Below are 10,920 nucleotides of genomic sequence, written 5' to 3'. Positions count from 1 at the left end.
ACTAATATTACATCACTGACCGAGGTGGCACATGAATCCAAAGTAGAGAGATTTCGATCAAAATAGATTTTTGTAACGATACAGAACCCTCCCCTTCTCTAACGCTCAGTATAATTCCATGGAGTTGTACGGTCGCAACAACACGGCGAGAATGGGTCCCAGTCCAGTCACCAGCCCAAATGGAACCCTACAACCGGCCTTGAAGGTCCGTCTATCTACATTTCATTTCACTTAATTTCACTTGCATTTCATTTGTCGTTTTAGAATATGCTTTTTTATTTTTATTCTTGTAAAAAGAAAAAAGTTCTAGGCTTTGTTGTGATCATGAATTGGGTTTTTTGTTTATGGTAAATTTAGATCGATGTGGCAATTGGACCTGAAGATCACAGATCCTATCCGGAGCGACTGGAGTGCCCGACGGTGTGTTACTACATGCGAACTGAGTCTGTGGCTATGGTAACAGGTGCCGTTACAATCACCCTCGAAATCGTGCCGCGGTAAATATAATTGGCTCGAGGCTTGCTTCATCATTGCCATATATTGCAATAGAATCTGTTTATGTGGTGTGGGTATTTGTTATGGGTGTAGTTTTTGAGTTTAACTGACAGGTAATTACTGTGTAGTGAAAAGTATGTTAGGTTTTTGTGGCGAACTCTGACGATTTCTTAGTGTACTTAAGCGTGTATTATCTAATAAATGTTTGGTATATCAGAAAGTGAGGAAAAGACGAGACTTGCCTAGACTATGTTAACTTGATTAGTTTTTGTTTAGGCTACAACGAAATGAAACTCTGCATTAGCTGTGCCATAGTGTGATAGTTTTCTGTTCAGATAGATTTTGTTTCTTACTTATATTTTATGGTTGAACAATATTTTGTAAGTTTATATGAGTATTGGGTTTCACTAGTTTTTATCTGGTTTTTGTTGCTTAGGTTGAGGCTGCAGTTAGGGCTACTGGGGAATACCCAGAACGACCAGGGGAACCACTGTGTCAGGTAAATTTTTAATGGAAGCAGTGTTTTGGACAATATGCCGGTATTCTCTTTTTTTTTGTTGTACTATAAAACTTTTGTTTACCTTTAAAGGTATTTTTCTTTCTTGATGAACAGTTTTACATGAAAACCGGTACCTGTAAATTTGGTGCATCCTGCAAATTCCACCATCCAAACATTCGGTGGTTCCATGAGTCATGTTCCAATGAATACATTGTACCCACTACGACCGGTCTGAATACAGTTGCTTTTCTTTTTTTCCTTTTTTTCTTATCTCTTGGAATTTATATGTATTGATGGTATGCATTCTTGATAGATTTCACTTCTTACATTGATTAGTTTTAACAGGGTGAAAAAGAATGCCCTACTATTTAAAACGGGCAGTGCAAGTTTGGTATAACATGTAAATTCCTCATCCTCACCACTGGCACATCAACGCCGGCATCTGCACCTCAGTTTTTATCCTCCGTGCGTCTCCTTCAGTTCCTATGCTGAACAGTACAGTGGGGCATCCACCAGCTTGAGGGTAGCGAGACCTCCGCTTTTAGCTGGTTCTTTGTGCGGGGGCTTATGGTCCTGTGCTGTTTTCCCCTGGAGTTGTTCCTTTTTCTGGTTGGAGTCCTTACTCGGTATGATATGATCGTTTTATTTTGAGATATTTCCCCAAAATACAGTACTTCTTATGCTCTTATTGGTGTATGTAGGCACCTGTAAGCCCTGTGCTATCTCCTGGTGCCCAACCTGCAGTTGGAGCACTTCTCTATATGGAGTAAACACAGCTATCTTCTAATGCCTGCACTTGCAGGACCTTATTCCTCCTTGCCTTCCTCTAGTGGTCTTTCAAGTAGTGGCCAGAAGGAACAATCTTTTCCAGAGAGACCTGGTGAACCTGAATGCCAGTACTTCTTGAAAACCGGGGACTGTAATTGGATCATCTTGTAGGTATCATCATCCTCGGGATAGGATTGCACCAAGATCAAACTGGCCCTATAGCCCGCTGGGTCTCCCTCTGCGTCCGTATGACTTTACTGATCTTCTTCTACCCGCGCTCTATGCTAAATGTTGTTGATCAGTATTCTCTGTGTTTGTGGGTTTTAAAATGACCTAATGTAGAGAGATTCCTTTATATTTATTCTGTCTCCTAAGGTTGATATAGAAATTAAACATAGGGATTTTGTGTTTGTTAGTTGGCTTCATATTTCAAGTTTTATTTATGCACTTATTTTGCAACCATCTTAGAAATTCATCAGATTTATGTTGTACATCTTACAGTTGTCGTTTCCTCCTTTTCTCTCCCTCATTATGTTTCCTTTTTTTTTAAGGACGGAGTTAAACTTTTAGGATTTTAGTAAGGCTGGGTTGTTTGATGGCTAAGGTTGCAGGAGCAGAATTTTGTGCACTTTCTTGATCAAACCTTGAAGCGTTAATAAGTGCTTTTCTTTTTGTCTGGCCTATTTCTCATACTTTCAATTCATGATTGTAAATCTTTTGTTTTTATGTGAAATTATTGTTTCTGTTTTCCAGATTTTGTGTGCCATGTTCTACAATGTAGACTTTCAATCCATGATTTTAAAGTACTTCTATTTTTCATGTATGTTACTGATTTTGAAAATTTCTGTTGTTTTCCTATATTTAGGCTAGGTCTGCACTTACATTAAGTTCCTTTTAAAATATGCATGTTAGAGAGACATAAATATGCCACCAATTTGTAAGTAGAGATTTTATTGTCTATAAGCAACACATCTAGAACTACTCTCTGCATCTGTGGGCATGTTTACCTGTGTCAAAGTACAGGAGGCAAATTAAAGTTTGCTTAAAGGAGCTTAATTGACTGAAGCTACCATGATAAGAGTAATAACATAATCAGGAGGAGGTAAAATAAATGATTTGAGTGTTTCTAATTTCGTCATATTTTCAAAAACTTCTTTTTGTGTATTACTTAGAAAAGAGTGTATTCAAAAATCCTGAAAATGGATCTGTTTTTTTAAAGGATAGATTCTTGGTGTTGGAATAAACCAACAATTATTTTTGGTCAATCTTCTATTTTTGGGTTCAAAAGATCTGGCTGATTCTAATATCCACTTTAGCAAGTACCCTTAAATTCCTGTTCTTTTTCAACTTGAGGTCATGAATTTTACCCTCTTTTTCATTTTTCTTCCTGTATCTAATAAGAATTTTGTTGTGGTGGTTGACCTGATTAAACTGGCCAGGAGTGTTTAACAAAATTGAAGTACAAAACTCTCTTACTTATGTTTCTCTCTTTTTAAATTGTCTTTTCTTTTTCTGTTTTGATCATGTTAATGAAATTGGGTTAATTTCTGGCTATTGGTCAAACTGAGAGATTCTGCTTGCTTCAATGTTAATTTCTCTTTCTTTCTTCTATTCACAGCATTGTTTGAGGTCAAGTAGCAGCTGGATTGATGTGGTGGAAACATTACTATGGATCAGTGAGGTCTATGGAACTTATCTTACCCCACAATATATCATAAATTTTGTTCATCATTTGCTATTATTCTAGGATTCTTTAATGAATCTTGTTTGTTATTATGATATATATTTCTTTTTTGAAATTAATATGGGTACATTTGGTTAGTAATAAAGTTTGTATTTTAAAGCAAATCATAGTTGCTATTCCGAAATTCTGGTATGTAATTGAAATGTTCTATGATATGGAATGGCCATCTAGAAATTACCCAAGTATGTTGCATCCATGTGTCTATTCAACTGTTAAAGCATCAGTTTGTTTTTCCTACCCAGGATCTAATTTAATTCAGTGGTATTCAATATTTGATTCACATTTCTTCCATTTTAATAACTTCACTAACAATAGATGGAAGGAGCATGTTTGGTGTAATTATTCTCTTCTTGAAATGCCTTTAATTTGTTACTTTCTTGTAGCCTTATTGTAGAGAGCATATATATTTGGCATGACTTGTGCAGGGCATTAGGGATGCCTTAAGAGGTTTATAAGGAATGAACCTCGGCATAAATGCACTGTGATGTTGAGATGCCGTGTCTTTGTAATCATATGCTTTGTTTTAGAATACTGATGTAACAGAATGATGATATCTCATCCAAATTATTCATTTTCTATATGTTTTCCACTGTTCTGAGCAATATTATATTTGAGCCACTTATGTATTGCTTGGTACTTATGAAAATTTTATGATGTTGAATCCTTGTGTGGTAATCAGTATCCTTCCCTTCAGAATGTTTTATATGATTATTCTTTGGTAACAGGGGGTGCGCCTTGTACTTTCTACGTGCAGAATGGATACTGCAAGTTTGGCTCCACTTGCAAATTTGATCATCCAGTGGGCACAATGAGATATAGTCCATCTGCATCTTCCTCTCATTGAAATGCCTGGTCTCCCTACCCAGTTGGGTCTTTGCTGTCTACTCTGGCCCCTCCATCCTCTTCTGATCTGCGGCCTGAACTGATTTCAGGATCCAAGAGGATTCTTTATTGAGCAGAATCCCTTCTTCTGGAAGTACCTCCAGTATTTCGGTTGGTCTGATTTCTCTCAGACCGGGCCTGGTCCTCTTTCTGACTTGCAGCTCTCAGGTCGAACTTCTGTTCCCTTAAGCAGTAGCAGAAGTACAAGGCAGGGTGTTGAAGTTCGTCGTTCAAGTTGATTTATAACATGAAAATGATTCTTCATTAGCCCTCACAATGAGGTTTCTCTTGTCTTTATATGTTTCTTTGTTTATAGATCTCAGTAAATTATAGTCAATTGTGCAAAGTTTACTTATAGTTGTCAGCTTTATCAGTCAATCTGGCTTACCTCACCATAGGACTGATTGTCTTATATGATCATCTTTATATGTCCATCTAAAATAAGCTTCAATAGCGAACAACATATGAACTCTCCCTCTTTCTCCCAAATAATTGAAATAGAGCCACCGATCAGGTCAGATTCCCCCTTGTTCAACTTTGGATCTTTGTATCTATGTGTCATGATCAGTTATGCAATGGAAAGGATTATTAGTTCCACAAAATACTCAGCTATGCCATTCATGTCTTTCTTAGATCGATTCCTTGTGTTACTTTGTTGTCTATTCCATGCCTCTCTCTCAAAGTATGGGGATAAACTTCCAATTTTTTTTTTTTTTATCTCTGAACTTACCTGTTTGATTTCATAGGGTAGTTGCCCTATCTGCTAGGTGTATGAGGACATTTTGAAGGTCCCAAGAAGGCATCTTATTGCAACTTGATTTCGAGATACAGAGAACTAGTATCCTTAAGGGTTTTTATATTCATTGGATGACTGAGAAAGCTTTTGTAAAAATTCTCTTATTCTCTCCATTGATTTATATAAGATAAGACAAGACATTGTGGACCTTGAGAATTATTTTTTTTATGTTTAAGATTGCTGTAAATTTTAAGTATTATTTGAAATGTTAATATCTGTGAATATAGTTGATGTTTATATGGCAAAGGTTAGTCGTAATGAGCTTGGGAATTTGAGTTAGTGAGTGTTTGAGATGATGAAAGAAAAATTAAGTATTGTGTGTGATTGGTTCTATGTGAATACATTAATCATTATGAACTTTGTTGGTAAGATGTTTTACAGTGAAACAAAATGTTTGCATTCCGAACTCTTGGATACTATACTAACCTTGAAGTGAGGGTGAGGTGAGTGGTAAAAAGCATTGTTGGTAAGCAGTGCATTTTTGTGTGTTAAAGATTAGGTGATAGTTGAAATGAATATATGTATCTTAAAACAGTGGGAATGTGGGATTTTTTGATGTATGATGTAAGAGGTGTGGTGTGATCCAGCAAGTGAAAATAATAATGGAACAAAAGAAACTTGGATTGTTTTGTGGAAGGAAACGTAATTGGAGGTGTAGTCAGTAGTGGCGTAGTAGAAGACATTTTTTATGACAAATCATTCACTTCTTACTCATACCTTGTATTTTTAAACACCTTAAATTGTGTGAACTGGATGCCTTTCACTACTGCGCTTCCTGTTTGCTTTTATTCTGTATTCTTATTTCTCTGCTGCTGAACATATTACACAAAGTTGATATAATATTTATATTCCGAAGATAGCTCCTTTTTAAAGAAACGAGAAGCTTTTAGCTTATTTTATTTGATAAAGTGCACACAAACACAATAAAATGTTTCAACTCGCTTTACCTTTATTTTATTTTTTTTATCCGTCCTAGAAAATTAAATAAAATATCCTTCCTAATCTTAAAAAACTCCCCAATTCAAAAACATTTGAATTAGTAGATGCGCATGCGGCCTTTTTTGTCTTATGGAATAGGACAATGGATCAAAGTGATTTGTATTGTCGTGAGATAAAAAGCACTTTTCTCATTAACCATCTTCACTTGGGCCAAAAGCATTATTATTACTTTTCACTTCTTTTGCCCATGCTTGCTACAAATAAGTAAAAAGAAAAGAGAATTGGTTCTACATCATTCATTTAACTTAAACCTCTTTCTGTCAAAATTTAAAAGCTTTGATTCCGAGTACTTGGAAGAGGGAACAGCTTAATGGTTGATTGGACACGGCACCCCATGTAGAAATGGCCCATGACCTGATATGGATGTGAAGCACAAAGTCAAGGCCACCTAAATTTGGCCTTGCTCGGATACATTTAGGCCCAACATCCTCAATTTCATGCGGTTAACTAGGGTTACTACCTTTGAAAAACAGTAAAACTTGTCGTAATCAGAATTTCCCCCCAAAAAAAAAAACCCAATTTATTTTGATCACAGATGCAGTGGTGAGATTTGGTGTTTATAGGGGAACTTAGCTATTTAAAATTGATGATAGTTCGTTGATGCTTGATTTTGACACCATAACTTCACGTGTAAAGTGTTAAACATACCTTAAAAATTACACGTGATTAATTGATTTTGAAGTTAGGACAGGTTACAAAAGCTATTGAATGCAACCACTAAATAATAATGACAGATGATTTTTATAGAGGTTTGGATCTTAAAACGTTCCTACTCACTTTTCTTTTATGTAAGTGAGTGTTACAAGAAGTCGTGTGTAACGAAACGAGTAAGAGGTACAATACTGAGTATTCAGAAAAATTAAGTCAGTCTCTTTCTTTAGGTTGTCTTTGTTATTAATTTTATGAAAGTAAAAGATCTCAAAATGAGAGGGGGAATCTTCTATTAAATACTGATTCAAGGTAATGATTACAATCTTGCAAGTGGATAGGTGTCGTGTAAGTCATTCCTTGCCTCCTATTGACTGACAATTTAGGAAATATCCTCAAATTATTTGGAGCTTGAGACAGGTTGTCGATCCCCATTCACTTATAAAAAAACCTGAACCTGTTGAGTTGATGACACAGTATCCTTTCTGTCTTGGGGCGACGTGACGTTGGAACTCTTCCTGAACTCTGATTGATGCTTGTTGATGTAAGTTTACTAAGTCCTGATTTTTTAGACATACATAACATAATTAAAAGCCACCCACACGATCAATTAAGATTACACATGCGATGAAGTAGTAGTGCAGCATATAATATGATGGGTCATATGCATTAGTATGGTGGGCTCAGATGTTGTGTGTATACTATGATTGTGGCCACAACACACTTCTGTTTTGCTCACCACCTCCATTAATCATTCATACTGCTTTCACCTTCATGTGTACTAACAGAAGGATAATATTAAAAAAAGAAAAAATCCGTTTGGCTTTTAGCTTTTTTCCCTTTAGTTTCTCCAAATTCAAGGATTATACAGGAAATCAAGCCTTCCCCAAAGAGTTTGAACCCACACAAACAAAAATTAAAACTTCAAAGTAAGATTCCATGTTTAAACTCATTCACCCACCTCAGTTCTGGGTCTACGTATAAAAGGTATCTCCACTGCCCACTCAAACATTATGCTACCTTTCTTGACTCTCATTATTATTCTTCAATTGGCAGTCTTATATTTGCCTCTGCAAGACACAGAAATAAATATATCATATATTTTAAACTTCTGGTAGAATTTAATGTTATACTTCAAACAGTGAATTTTCATGTCCTGTTCAAAGGAGCCAGAATGAAGCAGATTGCCAGAGATGGGGAAAAAACAGAAGACAGCGTAAAGGCAAAAGATAAAATATTAAGTACAAGTCATCTCGATCCAGTGACAATATTTTTTTCCCTTGAAAGAAAGTGAAGGATAAATACGAGAATGATCTAAACCAGTCGAACATCAGATTTTTCTTGTTAAATAAAAGGTTAAAGGCCACCTACCAATAAGTAAATGGCAACACAAAAACACCAATTTGATGGGACCATCATTACCACCTATCGTGCAATCTTTGTCATGATTAATCCTACAGTACCTCTTTAGGATCACATTTATTTATTTTATTGGGATGATAAAAGGAATAAATGCGTAGGTATATGTGGGCGATGTAATATGAACTAATCTCAATTATCAATATCAAGCCTTTGTTTCTGGCTGTGCCAAAAATTAGTCATTATGAGAGTATACAGTATTTATAGTTGTTTGGCTGGAGGAATTGCCTTTTTGACATTCTGTATTTGGCACAGAATGTGCAGCCCCTAAAGCCAGAGATTATTGTTATTGTTACACAAGATGCCTCTTAGCTGACATAAAAGCTACATTTGCCCCCACATAAAGTAGGTTAGTTGTTTCACTGTGGTTCTCATTATAACATGTCATCCAACTCATCTCTTAGTTTCCACTTTAGTGGGCTTACACATATATAGTGTTAATTTATACTAATCTCTATGTGGGTAGCTTTCACTAGGCATGATTACAAACCCTAAAAGCATTGCAACCCTTCAGAATTCCTGCAATTTTTCAAAACAAAACTATGTAAAAAGGCCATTCTCACTACCTTTCACCGAAAAGTGTAAGCACACCTGCAACATTCTTGACTTTAGATTAGGCAAATTATAAACACTCATTAAAGGTTATTTCAAACTCACTCCTACTCCTTAATCCTCTGCATGGGTTCATGTGACTTTCACCTCACTCCACCTTTCTCTTTCTACATAGCTATAGGGAAAAAAACAAAGGCAAAAGGCGTCCTTAAACAACCTGTCACCACAAGATAATAAACTCGCTTCTGCTTCGTAACTGACAAGAGATGGTTGTTAAAACAGTTAGATTCTTGCAGAGAGACACTTGTTAGTGGGTTTGGTGTGGAAGACACAAGTTTCAGACTGAAAACTAAGGCTGAACTGCCAGATTTTTGAGAGGAGATGGGGTGTTCACTGTTGGTGAATTGAAGCCAAGTATATCAGGGAAGAGATCTTTTCGTCCAAGCTCCGATAAGCATGCCACTGAATGGTAAATAGTTTCTTTCTTAGCATGTCTATTACTACTTTTGCTATTGTTAATATAACCATGAATTGGCATACTGCCATTGATGTCTACTAATCTGTATACTACAGTTTCTACTTACTTTTCATTGCATTAAACAGGTGGTAGGTATTCTCATTTTCTGCATTTTCATATCTCTTTAACTTGATTGTGAAAGCGGGTACGTGTGTCTAGCGTAGACTATTAGTATGAAATCTTGCAGCGTTGTTTGGTTGATAAGTCTCTTGTAATCACTGGCAGTATTTGCCAGTACTAAAACCGCTATACATACTCTTTTGCTTTCTAAAACTTTGAAGTGAAATTGACATTTCGGCTTTCAAAACTTTGAAGTGAATTGAAATTTCGCTATTTCCTCTTGTGATCATTTTGTAGAAGTTACTTCTACAATTTAGCCATCAATTACGTAGAGGTTCTTTTCAAGAGAAAATGTACTAATGACTTTGATTTCAATTCTGAATTTACACAATCCTAAAGCAATTCTAAAAAATGAATAGGATTTATATTTCATTGCAGCAGGGTCATCAGCCAGTGGTTTTTACTTTTGACGCTTGATTTAAATATATTGTAACATTGGTAGATAATTTTCGTATGGTAATACGAGAAAGAAACATACAGTGTACACTTTATGCAAGGAATCTGATAGAGATCAACCTGTGATCTTGACCTTGAAAGCTCTCCTACCAAATGACAGTATCACGAGGCTGCTGGGTTAATATATTACAATCCTGCACTGTTAACTTGCATGCTTTTACTATCGACAGGCCCTCAAATGCGCACGGAAGATTTAGATGTCATTTCATTACATTTGACTTGATATACATAGGCAACAATATTCACACTATCTAGTACTGTAAAGGGACCCAGTGTGGTTCTGATATTTTCTATGCAGTTCATTAAAATGGCCATATTGTTTCCGCTTCCCAGGCACAACTAGTTCTGGATTGTTTCTCTTTCAATTTTTATCGTCAACAAATATTACCTTATTCCCTGACTATTGCTGGAAGTCTAGTCAAGCATGGTTTAATATGAGCTGTCATTTTTAAAGTGTGGGCCATATGTCGAAACAGGAATCAAGAAGGATTAGTGACCATAGGTTTTAGATGTTAACTGTATATAAAAGATAATCTCTTGACAAATTCTTTGTCTAGAGATCATGGAGTCAAACATGATTGCAGGCCTTTAGCAGAAGCCCCTACATGGTTTCTAATTATTGGCACTTACAAAAATGTATCCCTGCGTTGTGTTTATTTATTGTTTCGTTCATAAAGTTTTCTTGTCTCTATGTGAAGAAATACATCTTCAACTACTCTACTGTATATCTTGCAGGCCGATTTCTGATGTCTCTAGTGACCTTACTATTGAAGTTGGAGCATCAAGCTTTGCACTTCACAAGGTACAAACATCTCGTTTAAGCAATTGTAGTGCTTTTTTTCTATGAATTTTGCTTACTGTACTCTTTGTTGTTGTTTTTTTCAAGTGGCAATAACTATATATATTAACTCAGCATGTCCAAACAATATGTAAAAGTTTTAGAATTCTTTATCATGGATTATTTTGATTTTATTATGTTGGAACCCTTTTGAGGGAACTTCAAACTTAATACTGATTTGTTTATA

At 35.8% G+C, this 10,920-nt stretch overlaps 1 pseudogene; it reads left to right on the top strand.

Moving 5' to 3' along the window:
* The first annotated feature begins 118 nt into the window (after positions 1–118).
* Positions 119–4,627, top strand: LOC116117356 (annotated as a pseudogene).
* Positions 4,628–10,920: the final 6,293 nt, after the last annotated feature.

The sequence above is a fragment of the Pistacia vera genome, unplaced genomic scaffold (assembly GCF_008641045.1).
Source record: "Pistacia vera cultivar Batoury unplaced genomic scaffold, PisVer_v2 Contig123, whole genome shotgun sequence".
Classification (NCBI taxonomy): domain Eukaryota; kingdom Viridiplantae; phylum Streptophyta; class Magnoliopsida; order Sapindales; family Anacardiaceae; genus Pistacia; species Pistacia vera.
The sequence above is the reverse complement of the archived record's forward strand: the minus strand, read 5'-3'. Positions and strand labels throughout refer to the sequence as shown.